This window comes from Helicoverpa zea, chromosome 5 (genome assembly GCF_022581195.2).
Source record: "Helicoverpa zea isolate HzStark_Cry1AcR chromosome 5, ilHelZeax1.1, whole genome shotgun sequence".
Lineage (NCBI taxonomy): Eukaryota > Metazoa > Arthropoda > Insecta > Lepidoptera > Noctuidae > Helicoverpa > Helicoverpa zea.
The window spans coordinates 1,971,564-1,994,043 of record NC_061456.1 but is presented as its reverse complement, the minus strand read 5'-3'; positions in this window follow the sequence as shown (position 1 = coordinate 1,994,043).

Genomic DNA, 22,480 nt, shown 5'->3' with positions numbered 1-22,480 from the left:
TTCACTTAAGGCATGTTTACACTCTATATTTAGTTGGTCGCCCGGTTAATCTTGCGTTGCGCCTGCGACGGTGACGTCACCAGCTACATTTTTATCGACAGATAAAGGACAGCAATTATTGCGATCTCGTGTGGCGTGACTCTTGATCTTATAACGTTGTCGGTCAGTATGTAATACTAGGAACTTCTTATCTCAAACTTTGTTTGCGGATACTTTAATTATTTTTTGTTAATGAATAGTTATCTCGTGCCGCTGTAAACTAGTTCACTTGTCAACTGTAATGTATTTTTATGTTCTCATTAGAGTAGGAAAACGACAATATAATCCTAATTTATTACCAATTTAATTTTAAGATAAATGATTTATAGCTATTGACATTTAATATATCATTCTTATAAATATTCAGAAGGCAATTAATAAAATAAACTTTAATTTTAATTTGATAAATATGCTAGGTTGTATAAAAATATATAACAGGTTTTACAACATGAATTTGAAATAACGCTGTATTTTATAAAATACCATTTAAGGTGCGCGTGCGCCTGACACTTATTTAACAAGATAATTTAATATTTAGGATATATAGTTTATTAGAATCGAATAAAACCTAATTCGCTGCACCCTAATGCTAAAATTGCCTAGCTTGATAGCAAAAACGGGAAAAAATGTGTGCCAACCAACTATGACGAAGACCTGACTAACTGTAGGTATGTTTATTTCAATTGTCAAGTCAATAATTTAGAAGACTACAGTTTTCAGTAATTTGTGGAATTCCAATGTTCTATCTAGTTAATCAGTCGTTTCAGCAATTCCTAACTAAGAGGTAATTTTTCGTACATTCTGTCAAACCAACGCCTTTGAAATGTACACATACATACCTATTTCTTTAAAGGTCATAATATTCACGGCCATGCGTGTGCCCATAACATGCTCATAACCATTTAAATATTTCCACCAGTTCACCTATAAATAAATCGCCTTACTTCCAAATATAGGAAAAACTACTTACATGTTATAGTAAGTTGTGATTATATCTCTATTATGTCTAGACATTGCATACATTATGTGGCTGTTACTAGCCTTTTCCTTGTTTAACTGTATATGTCAACGTGTGAGAAGTGTGCTCTATAATTCTGTAATAAGGTTCAAGCTTATGTTCCTTGGGGGTAAGCAGCACGTACATTGGCACTTGAATGGTCAGTCGAGTTGTTAACTGAGATACAATTTTTTCCCAGAAAAAGAAAATATTTATACTTAACAGAAAATATCAAGATATAACGGAAAAAGTTTTTGAAGACTCATTCATTGTAAATTACCCATGAAACGGAAAGATGATTCCTATCCAAGTAAACCTTAGCCACAATTTGTGGAATCTGGTATCTTTGCCTAGCTACGACTAGCTTGATGAAATGAATGGTAAGGGCCAAATAAAATAGTGTCCTCGATTACCTACGGAAGTAGCATACCCCAAAGCTACTCCCAATACATTGGTACTATTTCCTATGGTCAAGAATAGACAAGATGACGATGATGAAGTATTTGGCAACAAATGCAACTTACGTGCATTAAACCCTTCGTGAGAACTGTATCTACCGATTGTTATTCCAAGTACATTAATGCTTGGAATTTAACGCGCCAGGAATGCGTAATAACTTAGACAAAACAGCTGATTTATACAAGGACGGAATAATAGACTCGGTGACACGTATCGAATAGATTAGCATTTTTTAATCGGTTCTGATCATGGAGAACAAAAGGACTGGCGGAGGTGACATAACAAAAAATATCGTAAGAAAGTAGCGCGCAAAAGCAGGGTCGAGGAATGTTACTGTTTTCGCCCTTATACGCTTTCTTTGGACCCCACTATTTTTTGTGATACCAAAAATCGTAGAGACAGATGTGTCAAAGAACCCAAACGTCTCATTAGTTCATTCGTAACTGGTCGCACTGGTCATGCCCACCGTACAAATTTGACCTAGAAGGAGGCGAATGACCTACCTGCATTATGGCATCTCCTCTCATCATTCCTTATTCCGTGGTTCTGATGCTCAACAATGGAATCGATTTGGAATAATAGTGTGAACGATTAAAGCTTTTGTTGGTGTCAATGTCAATGGCTTTTATTTTTGAACTAATGAAGCGATGTATTTTGTTGTGGTTTTCAAAATGAGAGTGCTTGAATGAAGTGATTTGATTTTGAATGAATTGATGACGTTGAGTTGATATTATATAACATGAACATGACATAAATCATTGGGTTCAATCATAAGTTTTTGTATCGCTACGGTTACAAATTGCATGAAGTTGGGAAGAATTACCTTAATTTAATTAATTAATTTAATTACGTCTGGACTGCTCATACGTCAATCATTGTTGTGCCGTCTCGCATGGGATGAAGCAACGGTGACCCGTGTGAGTGGTCCGAGTAAAAATAATGTTAAACATAATTAGGTAATTTTTGTAATGTTACTAACATAGTTCTAAGTAATACTAACGTTATTGAGTCTTGGTTACTCGAATAAAGAAATTTATTATTATTATTTTTGTGTATACGTTTACTTTTCTCGGCTTTGAGCCGGGTAGAGCTGGTGACACGGGCCTAAGCCAAGTGGTCACCAGCGGGGTTTGTGGTAGTAGTAGGTCTGTTTCGGTTCAGCCGTGTAGATTGTGTATCAGGTTGTGTATTTGTGTTAGTGTTAATGTTTGTTGTATCTACTTCACATTGCAGAAACTTGCGGACTAGTCTGCACGTGTTTAATATTACTGCTTTCTGCAATAAGTGATACGTGTACGGAGGGAGGTTTAGGGAGGTGAGGGATTGGTGTAGTTGTTTGGGGATAACTCCGGTTGTAGATAAGACTATCGGTACTATTGTAACTTTTTGTAGATGCCAGAGTCTACTTATCTCGTCTTTCAGTTCGGTATATTTACTTATTTTTTCTGCTATTGTTGATTGGAGGTTGTGTGTATTAGGTATTGCGATGTCGATCAAAAATCCGGTTCTGTTAACTTTGTCTATTAGGGTAATATCTGGTCTGTTGAAGTGTATTGTGCGGTCTGTGAGTATTGCTCTGTCAAAGTATAGTTTTGTTGTTGAGTTCTCTAAAACGGTTTCAGGGTTATATTTATAATATGGGACTATGGAATCTATAAGTTTGTAACGGTGGGCTATCTTCTGGTGTATAATGTTGGCTACTTGGTCGTGTCTGTGTTTATAATCTGTCTGAGCTATTGATTTACATGCCCCTGTAATGTGCTGTATGGTCTCTGGGGAGCTATTGCATTTTCTGCAGGTATCGTTGTTTAGATTTTTAATAATGAACTTTCTGTAATTTTTTGTTTCTATTATTTGGTCCTGTATTGCCATCATAAAGCCTTCGGTTTCAGGAAAGAGTTCACCTCGACTAAGCCACGCGTTCGACGCCTCTTTGTCGACATTAGTTTGGCTTAAATCTTGGCGATGTCTTCCGTGTAAAGACTTTCGGGCCCACTCTAAAAGTTTGGTTTTTTCATCCGTGATCGTTTCATTTCTCTGTGCGTTTGTGTCTGATAAATTAAGTGGTGTATAGTGTTTGTCGTTTTGTGTTATAGCTTGGTGAAGTGTTGAGGTTGAAGATTTGGAAAAGAAGTATTTTCTGAGAGTTGTAATCTGTCTGTTGTGTAGGTTTGATATGTCAATCAGTCCTCTGCCTCCTTCCTTTCTTGGTAGGGTTAGTCGTTGCAGACAGGCTCTTGGGTGGTGCTTGCGGAATTTTGTTAGTGTCGTGTTAGTTTTTCGCTGTAGATTTTTAAGGTCCGTCTGACTCCAGTTAATTATGCCGAACGAGTACGTCAGGATAGGAATAGCAAAGGTGTTGATCGCTTTTATTGTGTTTCGAGCGCAGAATTGTGTTTTCAAGATAGTATTGAGTCGGTGTTGAAATTGTTGGTTTAATTTTAGTTTTGTTTCTTTAAAATTTATCTGGCGTGATTGAGCATATCCTAGGTATTTATAGGTGTCTTGTTCGTCCAATGGTTTTATTTGTTCCCCAGTCCCTAAACTATAATGATGCTGGTAGTTCTGACCTGCTCTAACTGAATTTATTTTACACTTATCTATTCCGAATTCCATTTTTATATCGTTGGTGAACTTCTCTGTAAGGTTGGCCAGATGATGTAGTTCGCTTTATTATTAAAATTTGGTGTACCTAGAAATAACATAACTTTTAATAATTAATATATCATTCATGTATCTCTTGCATTAATTATTTAAGCATTAAGCAAGGACAACATTTACATTAGACTCTAACACACTCTTGTCAATTTGCCAGCCATTACCACAAGCAAGAGCCAACCAATTCCAAATAATTTATTCAAATGCATCATCAATCGTTAAATTCAACTTAACATTCTCACACATTACTCCCAAACAAATTATACTTACATTCCTGCTTACCCAAGCACCTTATACACAGCTAATGTCACCAGTTCGCAGGTCCGTCGACAAACCAGTTGGTATATTCTAATAAGCGAGCCGAGGTAAAAGTAGCGGTGTGCGCACAAGGGTGACGACTGCAGGAATGTGTCTCAACCAGCTTTGTGCACTAGGCTGAGACTGTGATTTTGTTTGTGGAGCTGCGTACATTTTGTATTAAGGGAGTTTTAGTAAATGAGACTGTTGCATTTTTGAATTAATGTGACGTGAGTTTACTGACTTCATTTTAGACGCATCTTCGACACTTTTAGCTTTGAGGATTTCCAAAGACAGTAAGCACAGATAAGTAGCTCCGTAAGTTCTATCCATCCTTTGGAACTTTAAGAGGAAAGGCAAAAGATTCTGAGAGTTGTATGTCTTAGTGACAGAGCCGAGGTAAAAGTAGCGGTGTGAGCACAAGGGTGACGACTGCAGGAATGTGTCTCAACCAGCTTTGTGCACTAGGCTGAGACTGTGATTTTGTTTGTGGAGCTGCGTAAATTTTAGCTTAAAAGGTTAAGTAAATGAAATGGCGCTTGTTGTATTTATATATAATAATATAATACGTCCAATAATACGTACAATAATACGTCCTTTGAACTCTAAGGAAGAGTGTTACTTACTTCGTTTTAAAACGCATTTGCAACATGTCTGGAGCTGAGTATGTTCAGAGGCGATGATATATCGCTCACAATCAGACGTTCCGTTTGTTTGTTTCACATAAAAATATCAATACCTTTGCGTAGAATGGTAAGCAGCTCAAATCCATCCCAAAAGAGTAGACAAATATTAGTCTTTTGATTAGATCTATCAAAAGACTAATATTTACACCTCCTTTAGTAGTTAAAAGTTCGCTTTACTTGTTACTTCCATAAAACGGGTTCAGCTACGAAGAGTCTGAATTGAATGACAAATGTGCAGACGGAGTCTTTCTCTCCCTTGCGTGAATGTTAGTAGATACAGGATAGCACGCTTTTTCAAGCTATTATTGCTATCAACTGCGTTTATGTTTGAAAATATAGGAACTGTATTACGCACGAACTGTTTTACAAATACAATAAAGTTCAAAGTCTTATTGTTAGTACTTGTATTACAATCGTGTAGGTACGCATGTTTACTTGTATCTCACTTGTTTTGTTTTACCTGAGTAAGAATAGGTCATCGAGAAGTCTGGTAAGTAAATAAATAAGAAAAACAACTTCGAATGACAGGCAGAAAGATGGTGATTTAGACATCGTAAAAAAAAACAAATGTGTTGCAGCAAGCGCTGACTTTGTAACATGGGTTTGTTTCTGATATAAGAAAATAATGATATGAGATAGGTTTAATAAGTAAGAATTATAGGACGTGGTATTCTACAAACTCTAGAAAATATAAATGGGAACTATATTTTTTGTCACCAAAATTTATATTTGTCATCCAGTTGTATCACTGAATAAATAGATCTATCGCCACGAAATATTTTCGTTCTCAGATAAACAAAGAGTGTTCCCAGGTATGAATTACCAAATTATTGTTAATATAATGTGTAAAATATGAGATGGATTACCAATAAAATTGTAGTGCATTACATGAATATAAATTTCGTTCTTATAATAATAGTTTTATTACTTAAATAATAGCTTGGTGCTCAAAATCGTATCTGTGTCCAAATAAATCGATTAATCGATCCCTGACTGCGGCTCCTTTTTATTTGTTATTTTGTCACCGATACAGTAGTTACATTTTATTTCGTTCAGTTATTAAAATCATGTATTCGTTACCAATTTAATACATCAGTTTATAATTTTAGTGAAAATATGTTCAAAGGGAAGAGGAAGGGAAGGGAGACAAATTGGCGCGCTTAATAAAATATAAATTTGCAAAATACGAACACCTACTGTTCAGGTGCCGATTTCTTACAAAAATCCTAACAAAGCTGCATCAACTAAACTGCATCAACACTTTATAAGCTAGCAAACACAGCATCACAGTTAATAAGCGCAGGTAAAAGCTCAGTAGAAAGCTCTCTAACTTTCTCCAAGAACTTGTTTCACTTCACTGGATTCGTGTTAGATTCTAGACTTTAGGTTCCGAGTGAGTTTGTAAGATTTGCTGTACTAAGTAGATAATTTTGTTAGTTTTTACCTCTTGGCGTGTTGGTATTGAATTCAGCAATTATAGCACTGTGATCTTTAAGCTTTCATACAATAGGAGCCTAAGTCGCTACCATTTCTCGCAAATGGACAAAAAGTATATCCTATATCCTTTCTCAGGACCATGCCTATATCTTCTCTATAGACCATGTGAATGGTACACCTTTCATTTAAATCGGTTCAATAACAAATATTAGGGTCAAATATCGACTAAAAAGAGACAGAACAGTAAGAAGGAGTATGAAACTATAACATAATAAAAAAATAGGCCTATCCTAAAAACTTAAAAAATAGACAACCTCCTTTTTGGGAGCTTGTTACAGTACCCTTAATTTCAAATATATTGGGTAGGTATACGTTTGGAAAATGTTAAGTTAAATTGCTATTAAACTCTGGCCCTCATGGATACTAGAAGGATGGCGCTATTTATCTAGACACACGGCAGTGTGTCCGCCAAGTTCGAGCAAAAAAAACGCGACACGCCGGCCGTGGGTTATATTACACGAACCATTTCGAGCCAAATTCTACCCCCCTATAACTCAAAATCTATTTTATTTACGCATATCAAATTTCTAGTATCTGTTGAGACCCTCTCACTTATCCAAAATACAAAATTTCATTAATATATCTTTTGTAGGTCTTGAGATATTGACGTCAGAAAATCGCTATTTTTACTATACACTCACTGACTGACTGACTGACTCACTCATCAAAAACCTAGACCACTTCCAATGGTCGTATTGACTTGAAATTTGGCATGGAGGTAGGTCTTTATGTCAAGGTAAAGGGAAAAATCAGAAAATGGCCAAGTGTGAGTCGGTTTCAAAATAATGAAGGTGTAAAATACTCAGTGTAAATTTATACCCCTAAGGAACTAAAACGAACGATAAAGGACAATGGGCACTTTGTATGGGATTTGGTACCCGCTCCAACAGTAACGTATGATATATCATTAGAAAGGTATTTACGTGAACAATAATAAAAACTATGGGGCTTGCCTCAATTAGCTGTCCGATCCGAGTAACGATAAAAATTAAATCGACATAGAAACGAGTATGTCATCCATATATGCAAATTCATTAGGAGGCATATGTCGTCAGTATAATAATTTTAAACTCAGTTAATAGACATCTTAAATTGTTTGAGATACACTCTATTATAATCTAAAGGTTGTAATAGTCTATGGAGTCATACATACTACGGAAACACAATCGTCATCTGATTTGACAAAAGTTCAAAACATTTCTGAAAACACAACTAATCATTTTAGTTACATACTATCTTTAAACATACTGGCTTCCATGTACCTACACATTATATGAAATAAAAAAAAAAATCGGTAAAAAAACTTTTAAGTTAAACGGTTTTATATCTTATGTGCACTGAAAAATAAAAAAACAGTTACTTACCTATAAACCTACGTAGGTGGTCCCGGTCATATTAGACTAAAATAAAAACGTGGGGCCCATTCCGTAACTATTGTTGTAATACTTTCTTCTAGCTAGAGGTATAATAGGTGTGGATTGCATCGACTTACTATAATCATAACTGGAGATTTTGACAATCAATTATCAGCCGTAGCGGCTTCATCAGCGAACGCCGAGCTCACGATCTACCAAAGTATAAAGATATGCTTTGCCATAAGTAGGATTTCAGAGGGCCCCACGTTTTTATTTTAGTCTTATATGACCGGGACCACCTACGTAGGTTTATAGGTAAGTAACTGTTTTTTTATTTTTTATTTTTCAGTGCACATAAGATATAAAACCGTTTAACTTAAAAGTTTTTTTACCGATTTTTTATTATCTAGTTTTTAGTATTTAATGAAAATGCCTACCGAATATTCTTCATTCTATACATAGGTCAGCAGCGGTGAGGGAGTGCTAGACTCTTACTGACTAAAAACCGTTGTTTTTCGTCGTAGGCCTTTTATGTACCACGACCACGGTAACTCTTTAGGACAATCCCGCAGCCCAGGCAGGCTTTGGCCCTGTTGGGCCCCGTTGGGGTTGCTGACAGTATTCTACTTGAGTAGCCCTTTCATTTGATACCCATATTGAGGGGGTTGTGGAAAAATATGTAATCCGCCATTTTGTACCGGCGGCCATCTTGGATTTACAATGTTATTGATATTACTATATTGTATTGTCATCGGAATTAAAGGTGTGCACCAAATTTCAGATCAATCTGACAACAGGAAGGCACTGAAATTTTAATTTCTAAATTTGACCCAAGAATGAATAAATAATAAATAAAACAAACGGGGTGAGCTAAATAAAACCGTTTAATAAAACCGTTTAAAAACCTGTTATTAAAACACGATAATCATTAAACATTAATTGATTGTAAATACTGAAAGACTTTCATCAAATACATAAGCTATATTCTGCGTGAACTGCAAAGGTTTGCACACAGACTTTTTTTAAAGCAGTGGGCAGGCAAACATTCTAAGAAGGCCAAATTCTTGTTTTTTTGTTACTTTACCAGTTTTTATTCAATACAGTTGGATTTAAGAACTACATCTACGTTGATGATTTATGAACATTATACATTCTATTAGTCGATGTCACGCGAAATGGACAAGGTATTGGGACTAGACGTCATAGTAAACATTTTTTGGCTTGCCAAGACCTACGCAATGGTACTAGAATCAACACTGTTGGACAGGGTACCAAAACGCCCATCGTCCTTTATCTATATTTATATAATATATCTTCGAATGGTCGTACCGATCTGAAATTCGTTACAAAGGTTTGTATTTAGTCAAAGTAAAGTAAAAATCTGAAAACGGCCAAGTGTGAGTCACTTTCGAAAATAACGAATGTGTAACTTTGATCCACGAACATAATATATGATAACATGTCATGTCAGTCAGTTGGTAAATCTATTCCATTTAGTTAATCTAGTTTATTTCTTTGTAAGAAGCATAGTGCATATTCAAAAATCTGAAAGATGGTATAAATGAGACATTTCCTTAACTAACTTAATCATAAGAAAAAAATAAAATAAACAACCTTACAAAAATAAATGAAATCCCACCCAAAACAAAAATGTGAAAGGTTGCCAAGTTCGATAATATGGGAATGCTTCGTCTATAAAAGAAGTGAGATCTGAATGAGTACCAAGTTCCATACAAATACCTCAGTTAAAAATAGTTACTTTTTAATGATGTTACTTGGCAAGTTTTAATAGAAAATTATATACTTGATTCATTGCGTTTAGTAGGTTTATAACAAGGTGTGTGAAAACTTGCCAAGAACCGTCATTAAAAAGTAACTATTTTTAACTGAGGTATTTGTATGGAACTTGGTACTCATTCAGATCTCACTTCTTTTATAGACGAAGCATTCCCATATTATCGAACTTGGCAACCTTTCACATTTTTGTTTTGGGTGGGTATTGATTAACTCAACGATCCTTCATAAAACCATCTTTTGATCTAATCTTAACCCTCTCCTGCCCAACCCTAGTTACAGTCCCCAGACAATCTAAGGGCCACTAATTCTATATGAGCGACCTTAACCCCCTAGAGGCTAATTGTCGCTATTTTTAGACCATTATCATGGGCTTGTGATGGGTTAGAATATTGTAGGGTTGAAATATTCATTTATTTAGAGGGTTATTTTTTTATTGACTGCGTCGTTGGCCTAGTGGTCGCAAGCGCGACTGCTGTGCTCGAGGTTTCGGGTTCGATTCCCGGGTCGGGCCGAAATTGCTTTGTGGGTTTTCTTAGACTTTCACAAAGCAGCCTGTAGTCTGGTAGTTGGTGATTGATTCACCTGTGCATCGGAGAGCACGTAAATGTCGGTCCTGCACCTGATCTCTCTCCGGTCGTGTCGGATTGCCGTCCCGTCGGGTTATGAGAGTGAAGGAATAGGGAGTGCACCTGTGTCTGCGCAAATGCTCGTGCACTATAATATGTCCTGCGCAGCTGGCTGATCTCCTTAAATGAGCACAGCCGCCGTGGCCGAAATCGGCCGTGGACGCCATTATTTTATTATAGTGAATAGTAGTCTCTTTTGTATCATTTACAGTAGGTAGAGAGGTCTAATTAAATTAAATAAGTATGTATATCGGGAAAACTATTTCACTGTGTTAATATTATGACTATAGGTAGTAGCAAATTTGCGTTATATTATCGCATTTTATTATCATAAGAATTAATTATCATATTTTTTCAAACCGGAGTGATACACTGAAATGAGGTATCCAAGGTGTTTTCTATAACACATTAACGCAGTCTATAAAATATATATAATCTACTAACTTGCAAAATCACCCTCTCCGGCTCGCCAAAGATCTCAAGGTCAAGGTCGAACTTTCTGACCTTGAATTAAGGTCCCTATTAACTTGGCACACGCAATATATCCCTGCATAGCTGGTACATTTATTACAAGAAGCTGACGTAAGTAGCGTTTTGTTTTCGTCATTTAGGGCAGCTGACCACTTATTTTATCGGCCCCTATAGGTAATATATGAACGTATAATGTATGCACATAGTTATACAGTTTTGCCCCATAAATCTGCAGTATGCTCTCCAAAATAAACCGACCAACTGTTTGGGCCAAATATTGTCTGAAGTATGTGGGTGCTTTTAATAAGAAAAAATATTTAAAAAGTTAAGATTTTAAAACAAATAAAGAGTATGGTTTATGAAGTCTCCTTCAAAAACTGATCCTATAACATGCAATTGTAATTTAATCAAAAATGTGTTTTGGAAACGCATATATACTTAATCAAGTTTTTCATGAACTTTTGATTTTGTAGACACAATTTGCATTGCATACGAATCAACACTTGACAAGAACAATATTATCTTAAATAGTTTACCACGAATATGCATTTTGCAAATTAAACTTTTAAAAAGTTTTTCTACTTAACTTTTATTGGTTCTTGACAAGATGAACGAAACTTAGTACTTGATTTCTTCTATCGTTATTTTCTTTGGGGTAATTCCTTCAAAACTTAAAAAAAAAAAACATAGGCACAGGTTGATCTGAAAATTAGACACTTGGACCTATTTTTCTTGCTCTCCTTTCGCTGTAGGCACAACTATTTTCCACCGAAAATCAACCATGGAAAATATAGTTAATTTTTTATGACTAATAATGAAACTAGGTTCTAGCACATCGACCTCACTCAACTCGAAACTAATTTAACCGTGCCTAAGTAATTAAGCCAACACCTGTAGGTATAATACAAAGTTCATTACAGCCATAATTAAATTAGGTTTTTAGCAAATTCATCTAGTTAATGGTCAGAGCTGTTTATTTTGTGAATGAATAAACAATCATGTCCCGAGCCTTTTCCAACTATGTTGGGGTCGGCTTCCAGTCTAACCTGATGTAGCTAAGTACCAGTGCTTTACAAGGAGCGACTGCCCTATCTGACCTCCTCAACCCAGTAACCCGGGCAACCCGATACCCCTCGGTTAGACTGGTGTCAGACTTACTGGCTTCTGACTACCCGTAACGACTGTCAAGGATGTTCAATGACAGATGCATGAATAGACAATGTGCTGTCATATTTTTGTTTGTTTGTTATTATTGTTTAATGTTATTTATTTACTACGCATATGTATTTGCATGCCAACGCTGAAGACCTATTTCGTCTCGTACAGGATAGAAATAAAATCGCTGAACTGTCGACTAACCTTCAATAGTGGAGGCAATAGGCTTCGAGAAGATCTATATTGTTGCTCTTTCAGGTACTTACGCAAAAGTTCTTAAGGGTACTTAATGGGTAAAATTTCTAAATACTACTGGCTGATATTCGAAACCTATTCCTTTATAGTGGAGGTGTAGCTAAGTACTCCAAAATATACTTTATTTGACATATCAATGTGATTCAGATTCCTATCTCAGGCAGCTTTCCTTATTTCTATTAATTTTGTCATCAATTCTACATATTACTATTAGGTATTTGTCTCATGACAAAAGGCGCTTGAAATATAACGTTAATCCATCTTACTTAAAAATCCAATCTACGACAGACATAAATAATTATGAAAAAAAAAGAAAACATCCGCTATCCAGTGAGCAAAAACTAGATAATGTTCTAAGAGATGTTTACGCTCCGGCAGCGGCTGCGCGCGCGCCGGTCAACGTAACGGTATCGCATGTAGCATGCTTTATTGGACCGATGCTGTGTAGCATGGATTTAATTTAACATAAGAGAATCTGTAGGTAGCAAATGCTTGGGTAATCTTAGAATTCATATGTGAAATATTTCTATCAATATTATAATGTCTTAAGCGAAAATAATTCCAGAATTCCTGATTTTCGTAGGTGCTCGATTTTTTTGCAACTAAATGTATGTGCTTACAACACTTAGGCACTACCATTTAACTGCAATTTTGAATAATCTATCTGTGGATTGGCTTCCTTCCTAGAGTCAATTTTAGACGTAGTCCCATACAACTAAAGTCATATGTATTCCAATATCTAGTTAGCATATCAACAGATAGAATATTGGAAATCACCGTTACAGAACAGAAGCCAAGCTTCACGAAACAAATGACGGCAAAAGACCACAGAATAACAAAACAGCATACATACACTTTAGTTAACTATCGATATCGTCAATAAAATATTAGATAGATATGTCATGAGCACAATAAAACGGGCGAGTGGATCGTCTCCGCCTGACCTCAGGGTTAGTCGAGGGGAACGCCATAATGGACTGAAACCCTTCTCAATTTTTATAGCCAGTTGTGATTTTAAACCTTTCATTTTATGCGAGTTTCAAGGTCCAGGCTATCGAAGTAACCACTTTATATTGATAGGATTTTCTGATTACAGTAAAGGGATGTTTTTGTTGTTAATGATTTTCAGCAAAGAGTTTACAAAACAATTGTTTTTAATAAACTAACCGTCGTCAGTTGGACGAAGCTCCATTAAAGTTAAAGCTTCATTTTTATTGCTGACACTTTTTATCTTGTTGACAAAGAAACAGTCAGCAATAGATTTAAAGAAGCTTTCACTTTAATGGAGCTTTGTGCAACTGATGTTTAGATACAGAGGTATCAAAAAATTAGTATCCCGTTCTGGTTATTTACAAATACAAAACAAAAATGTATCTTAATGATCACGGTATTTAAAACCCCACTAAGAGTGAGTTTCACATGTTATTGCAACAATATGCGAGAACCAAATCAAAACCAGCCGTCTAATTGCCGCACACTGGTTAATTCGGTGATTTTACGACTGGTTTATGGACCCGTAACAGCCAGCCGCCATATAGATACTAATAAGTTATATGGTGCAACCCACTATAAGTTTGTAAAATAACTCGACTCGCTCAATCATATCACCCGATCTTCTTAACCTAAAGGCCAAATTCCAAAAATGAAGATATACGCAAAAGATAAAGGCTGTCATAAAGATGCAGGATACACCTGCATAACCTGCCTTAAAATTAAGCTAAAATTATATTATACTACCTGCATCCTAAGTTTCACCCGCATCCCGTTTAAACAACTTCTCGTATCTGGATAAAAATATAGCCTAATATGTCACATAATGATAGTGTAGCTTTCTAATTGCTTTCTAACAATGAAATAATTTGTCAAATCGGTTCAATAGTTTCGGTGCGTTTAGGGTAAAACAAACATGGCCTTACTACAAAAACTTTAACCCCTGTTTTACACTTGTCTAATAAAATTTTGGCTGCAAAATGAACCGTATGTCAACGTCATAATTTGACATTTTTTTAGACAAGGCATAAACTGACGTTTAAAAGTTTTTGTGGTAAGACGGTTAGTGTTTTTTCTGCTTATAATATATTAGCTATATCCCAGGCGTTCATCCTCATCCCATGGAAACTACTTCTCGTTTTCGGAGCCCTTATTATGAATTTTAAACTGTACTTATTTAAAGTACCTGTGCAGCTTATAGGACCATTTCTAGTCCTTTTAAAGTCACGGATTACGAAGCGTTTTTGCTCGACCTGAGATGATAATGAGGGTTAATGGTTAATGGTTTGAGAATCGTGCTGTCTAGCTATTTGACTATTACTGCTTACTTGTGTTTGTCTAACTATTTAGACAAACACAAGTAAGCAGTGTAGTTACCTATGTAACTACATAGTGGTACAATTTTGTGATAGTAACGCTTCTGTTTTTGTAAAACGGTAGCATTTACTTTCTACATATGTACGTTAAGTTAAGTTAAGTCTGTTAAGTTATGGTTAGGTATGGTCTCTACAAACTCAATGGCGTCTTGTCTATGCGTTTCATGATAACTACTGCGTGCACCTGGAAGTGAGTATTCTATCCTTTACCTTCGATTCCTGGATAAATGTGCAATCTAATACTGGACAAGTTTTTCAGATCGAGACAATAGTTTCTGAGATGAGTGTGATCAACCAAACAAATATGTATTTTCGACTTCTTCGTCATGTAAGATCTTAAATATGAATAGCAAAGACTGGTTGTTTGTATAAAATCGTTGTAGTTAGTTAGCAACACATTTATCTCTTGTTTGATCTATTGACAGTCGTTTTAAGACATGAAGTAACCCCTTTAACTCATACGACCTTCGAACATTTTAGCTCTAACATTCACTAATAAGCTAAACATTGTCAATTTAAATATTCATAGCTTAATCAAAATTAATGATTGTTAGTCATCCAATCTGATATTAGCTGTTTTATATTTATAGCAATCACGATCATGACTGCACGGCACACTTTTGATGGCATATAGATTTATTTGTTTCGACCTCTTAATCAGTTTATCACTAAAATAATTTTTTCACCCTCAAATCATTTATTAATTTTTTAAAAGGCTCGTAAAGTCGAGTTGCACATTTAAAAGGAGGAGGTTTCTAGTAGGACCAGTATTTCCTAAGGTCACCGCTTTCAGACCAAACAGGAACTATTCAGCTTTGAAAAAATTAAAGTAATACTCAAGTAAAAAAACATATTATTATCTGAAATGGTTGTGTCCAAATTTTTCTTCAAATAGGACGTGGTCCAAATATTTTTGCACTTGACTGCAAAACAATAGTACAGCCAGAAAGTGGGTCTAGTTAAAACATATTCTATTTGCCAGCCTTGTGTACGATTGCCTCGTGGTGGCAGATGTTGCCTCTGGCTGTACATGTTCCGTTATGTAGAAGGCTTTTTATGTAATAGAGGGTGTTTTGAGCCTGTAGTCAATTCTTCCTCTATTTTGATGTGATTGAGGGAGTTGTTCAAAACCGAAAAAGGACTAAGTTAAATGTTACCTTTTTTAGATAAGTTAAGGACAGATTCAAACCATTATGACTTGGTCTGACTTTGGCTGAATTATCAAACCTTCAAAATAAAAACAAAAAGATTGTATGAGTAAAATGAGGATCAAACGCAATCTTCCCAAAAGTGATAACAAAAAAAAAAAAGAGTAACATTTGCAAAAACGTCAAAACTCACGCACAAAAATAGAACCCAATTCAAACTAAAGCAAAAACCGACCAGATAGAGGTAAAAATAACAAAACACGACTCAATATTTGTATCGGGAGAATGATCGTCGCGTTTTTTCGACAGAACTCGGTTTGATGCAGCAAAAAATTAAATGGCCGACCCGAGGTGCGTTTTTTGTTCGCCCAGTGGGAAATGACGAGTATGATGCTGGTCACAAACTTGTGTTAAAATGGAACAAATTTATGAGCTTGTTCGTTTGAGGTTTGGCAAATTGAAACTTTGCGGAGCTGCTGTCTTTTTTTTGGCGCAGTGAGTGACGTTTATGTTTCGTAGACTGGCTGATTATATTTTGTGATGTAAGTGTTACAATGTTCATAAGCTGCCAGTAACTGTACTGTGGCTGATTAATTACATATTTATACATAAAGTGTGAAAGAGTATCATATTTTCACAAATTTTATTAAAAGTGCGTCGAGCTCGTATCAAGATGGAATTAGCACCTAAAATAAGGGATTGAGTAGCTTAACTAAATTGTTGCAAGTTCTCCGAATATGCAAACAAGCAACCTTGATTAAGAACTATTTCGGAAGACTAGTTGGCAGTAGCTGTATATTAACTTGGAAATGTAAAATCGACTAAATAAATCAAAATCATGCTAACAATTTCTGTCACCTAGACTACACTTATTTTTTGTTAACCAAAGATTTAGTTTTTAAGGAACTTAAAGTTGATAGTTGAAGAACTTCCTAATCGATTGGGTACAACTTGGTAGAATGACTTCTTACTTTTATAAAATCCAATCAATATATCGACGTCTTATAGCTGAGATGATGATGACGATGATATTATCCATGGTCTTTAACCAAAATACCATCTAGCATTCCTCAAATGATTTGTAGCTAGTACATAAGGACACCAGAACTGCAGTCGAAGGCCCCGCTCTCTCGGCGCACTTAGTCATCAATAATGAGCTTTGCTATGCTGTGTAAAGGCTATTTGCTTATGAAATTATCTCGAAAGGATTTAGTTGTAAACTCGTTTATTTTATTTGCTTAATGTGATCTGTGGTGGATATTTTTTTTTGTGTTTTAATAGGATATATTAACAGAGTCAGAGGTCAGATAGGCCGTCGCTCCGTGTAAAACACTGGCACTCTGTTGCATCTGGTGAAACTGGAAGCCGATTCCTATATAGTTGGGGAAAAGGCAAAGCAGAAGATGGTATGTACATCTTTGTATTGGCAGTTTTTAATAAAAGTTTAGTCTTTAGTCATTTTAAGTCCGAAATCTGGAGTTTAAAAATAATGTTATTAGGAAGTACCCTACTAGATAGAGCCAAGTAGCTCCATGGGCCAGTAGCACTCGTGCGCTTTGATTAGGAATGATATCATTGTAGCTTCGACGCATCAACTACATATTTTCAATATTTACTCATTTCAACATTTCTCACATGACGTCACCTAGTCAAATGACAGGCGTATTATGTTCCACACAAATATTTGCCAAGGCCCCTTCCCTTCTCTATAAGACCTAATGGTGGGCCTACATCATGGAGAACAAAATGACTAGCGGAGGTGCCATAACGAAAAACCTCCTAAGAAAAATGCGGGTGTGCGGGGATGAGGAACGTTACTGTCATCGCCCTTATACGCCTTTTTGGACTCTTTAATTTGTTGTAATATCAAAAATCGTTGACAGATGTCTCAAAGAACTCGACCGCTTCGTTAGGTCACTTGTATCTGATCGTTTTGCTCATGTCCACCGTACTTGATTATTACACCGTAGGTATTTGACCTAAAAGAAGGCACCTGACCTACCTGCGTTATGGTATCTCCGCTCGTCTTTTCTTACTCCGTGGACTACACGGGCGATAATAGTCGATTTGTGAGCAACACCTAGTTATTAAAACGTCAAGCCTTCACGAGCACGCTTGTCAGGTATCTTTCGATGTTTGGAATGAATTTACTACGTTTAATGAGCTCGTTTATTGTATCTACCTATAAATCAATCCAAAAACAAAAAAAGACTGTGATTGTTAACAAACCAAGATCTCAATTCTGTACATCCTTCACTTACTCGTGTAACCATAACAAAAGCTGGACATAATAAAATCCAGATAATTGACAATGAGCAATGAAATAAAACTGCAGTTAACATAAAATAAATCAAAGCTAATGAGACTAACGGCGCAGTTAATGAGCTGTGTAGTGATGCTACAGCTCAAGTGAAACAAGTAAATTATCAGCATCACGGTCATGATCAGTAACGGCGTGAGATGACACATCTTCATAAATAAGCTTCACGCGAAATACTTTGACGATTCCTGTGATCATATAACTACGAGCGTAGCAATTGGTAGCAACTAGTGGTAGCTGGTAACTGGTAGCTATCAGGTAGCAACTCTCTATAATTCCGTATGTATTTGAGGAGAGGGGATTGGGGATCGGTGAGGAGTGACAGCGTTTGTGACGGTCACAATTATTTTACTTGAAAGTACCATGGGTTGTGTGGGAGCCCTTACTCAGTCTAACATACACTTAGAAAGTCTTTACATGAAACTTAGAAAAGTTACATTGGTATTTGCCTTGTCATAATGTCACTGGGATAACCCGCACCTTTAGGTATACTTGATTCCAGACAACCTATAAATAGTACCATTAGGTTTCACGAAAAAGGTGACTAAATAATCCACATCAGGTTATGAAGTCATCTGGTTTTTTGTTCATCTCGTGTCATCAATTGGTAGTTACATAAAATACTGGACAGATGAATTTAAGTGTAGGTACCTACTGTATTTAAGTGTTTGTCTTTTTGATGATTGCTGTTAGTTCTTATTAGTCCAGTTATTTTTGTAAATGACGTGAGCTTCAAGTTCTTTTGTAACGGTGTTGAGGAAAACTGAATGTATTTAGGTAAGGAATGTGCCATACTATACGCCTTTACTAAGAATTCAGTACACATAGAAATATTATTGGTTTTTATAGGTCAAGGGGAATTCATATTAAAGTAATATAGGATTAGTAATGTTCTATATGTGGTGTTTGAAAATGACCTTATTTAGCTCTCTTGCCTTCAGATGATGAGCGCGTCCATTTCTAAGAAGTAGATCTAACATCGATGCATTAGTATATTTTTAACCCATATGAGAATAATATATGACTGTGATCATGAGGTCTGAATTCTTCACCTCTACATATGTCATTCGAGTGCAGGAATTAGTTTTCTCAGAAGACGTGTAAAATCGCGTGTGGAAGCTAGTGACTTATAATTACCTCATGTGCTAACAAACTGCAGATATACCAGCTCGATGACTTGACGTTACCTGACGCGAGGCATACGAAATGCGTGTGGACGTGAGGCGCTTGAGGCCGCTCGCGGGGGCCGGCAGGGGCCCGGGAGGGGCCCGGGAGGTCGTTCGACGACCCGCGTAGGCGGCCCAGCGATGCAGTCTTTGAATACGTGGTTAGTGAGGGGAATCACTAACCGCGGGTGACGTGGTTTGTATCTGATTAGCGGGTTATCGAGTGGTTTGCGAGTTGTGATAAGTAGCTGTTTTTCTGCATACCTAATGCGAAGCAACTCATGGAGGCATCTTTGTTATTATTATTACAATGCTGTCTGTTCCTGATTATTATTTTAATTGCAGGATATCAAAATGATCCAGTTAAAATCCAGTATCACAATCTCTGGCATAATGCTGAATTAAAGCTATTTGGCGCGGGCGTTCTAATAGGTTGTCTGCTTGTGTTTTGTAAAAAAAGATCCTTTAAAATCTCATAAGTAGGTTTAGATTACTTGAGCAGGTAAATTGTTTTGATATTCTACAAAGCTAAGCAAAATTAAATAACAGACCTACGCCAACGAAGACTTCATTACATATGGAGGTATGTTCTGTGGATTTCTTAGGGTGCGTCCACATCTGGCGAATGCGCCGCAAATGCGCAGCACGCGAGCCGATCGCGAGCTGTCCGCGAGCTGCGCGCGTGCAGTCACTGCAATAGTTCGGTGCGCCTCTTTAGCGCAACTCTTTTTTTTTTTTTTTTTTTAATATTTACATTGGGGAGAAAGGGTAACACTTATGGTATGTCTGCGCCTTTCTCCTGACTGGTTTTGGGTTGGGGAGGTATTGTGGAGGGGTTTTAGATGTTGTGGGTAGTTTGAGGAGGGATATGTTTTATCAATTATATAATATATACATACATAATAAATAAAATATAAAACTAAATTTAAGGGATATGGTATAGAAATGATGGGATGATGTAATGTTGGGAAATGGTGGGATGATGGTATGGTAATCGGCGGTTACAAATGGGCTAGTTGTTGTTAAACCGCTTGAGCTGCCTGACAATCTGAAAAATGAGATTGTGCATGGTGTCCATAGCTTCTGGCGTCAGCTGGGTTATGTCATAGGGGCTCGAACCATCCGCCACAATCAAGTGGTCATTCCGAGTGGAAGAAAAGCGAAGACATTCCTGAGTCAGGTGTTTCCAGGTCTGAATGCTAATCCCGTCACATGGACACAGATTATCGGGGGTGATGTGGAAGCGGTGAAGATAAGATTTGTGGTAGCCGTGGTTGGATAAATATTGCGTGATCGCGAAGTTTGGTTTGACTGACGCTAAATATATTTGGAGCTGCTCATAGCTGGGGATAAGAGTTTTGATGTGAGTTGCTGTGTCATAGAGATCAGAGGCTGCCTGGCGGCAGAGGAGATTATTCTTATATTTAACGTAACTGATTGGGATCGATGCATAGTCACAGGAGCGGTGAAGATTGGCAGCAGATTTAGCGGCGGAATCAGCCAGTTCGTTGCCTGGAATCCCGATATGGGATTTAATCCAAGCGAACGATATACTGAGGCCAGCAGACTCAGCATCTAAGAGGAGATTGTGGACTTGCGTAGCAAAATGGTTCGAGCTATAGGGGTTTGCCAGTTCTGTAAGGGCGGACTTGCAGTCTGAAAGGACTGTGGCAGGAGAGGATCTTCGGTCTAAAAGCAGCTTGCAGGCATGCAGTATTGCAAGCATTTCGGCCTGGAACACCGAACAGCACTCGTGGAGTTTCAGTTTTTTAATATATCTGACGCTATTGTTTTGTATAATAACGACAGCAGCTCCTACCCTGTCGTTGTGCTTGCTGCCGTCGGTGTATACTTGGGTAGTGTCGGGACCACACACTGCAGCAATTTCTTCCACTGATTTTAACTCTTTGAATTTAATGCCATTCCTGAGAGAGGGGTGAAGGAAGTAAGTTGGGTGGGTGGGGGTTTCCAGTGGGATGTCGGAGGGTAGAAAAGAAGAGAAGCCGTTGAGTTTGGTGCGTTCGCAATCAGCTATTGCAAGAATTTTCGAGGGAAGAGGAGTAAGGTTGGCAAGCGAGATTGCTGTGGGGGTGTTCACAGTGCGGAATCCCTGAATAATTTTGAGGGCAAAGAGCCGTTGTAATGAGAGGAGTCTTTTCCGAATGTACGAGTATCGCAGTGCGCCGGACCATATGCTCGCGGCGTAGTAAATGATTGGCTGTATTACCTGCTCGTAAATGATACGTATATTATCTGCGTGGACGCCCCAAGTGGGTCTGACAAAAATGGTGAGTTTGTTTAATAATTTTTTAGATTTTTCTATGGTATAGGTTGCATGCTGCGTAAATCGCATCTTACGGTCTATGACAACTCCCAGGTATTTGAAAGAGTTGACAAAACTGATTTTTTGGTCGTCTATTTTAATGATGCATTTGGCTGATTTGTTTGTGAACCCCATTGCTTGAGTTTTGGAGGGCCCGAAGGAGAGCTTGACGGATTTCCCCCATGCTGTGATCTTTGAGAGCATAGTATTTGTTAAGTTTTCGAGTGCGGTGGTGTCTTTCGCGTGGGTAACAAGCAGTACGTCATCGGCATAAGCTTGAAGGTGGCAGCCAGATGGCAGTTCCATTGAAAGAAGGTCATCCAGGATCGTGTTCCACAAGGTAGGTCCGCAGACCGATCCCTGTATGCAACCCCTGGTCATACTCTTTTCTACTTGGCAGTCTGCGAATCTGAGGCATACTTTGCGGTTGGAGACGTAGTTGAGCAGTAACTTATAAATGTTTGCAGGACAGTTGGTGGTGCGAAGTCGGTGAAAGATGGCAGGCCACCACGCATGGTCGAAAGCGGCTTTGATGTCCAGAGACACCGCCACGATGCATTCCCCTTTAGATTTCGCCTCCCTAACGACACTAAGAGCGGTGTCAATGGCTTGGAAAGTGGAGGTGGCTTGTTTAAAGCCGAACTGCATATTTGATGAGGCTGAGGAGATATTTAAGTGGTGAGTTAGTCGATTGATTAGCAGCTTCTCAAGCAGTTTTCCAAATACGTTGATGAGACCGATAGGTCTGAATGAGGAGCTGCTCGAGAAGTCTGTTTTACCGGGTTTAGGGATGATTTTGACCAGCGCCACTTTCCAGGCGCCGGGGAAGTAATTAAGCGCTAGGCATCTATTGAGAAGTTCAGTA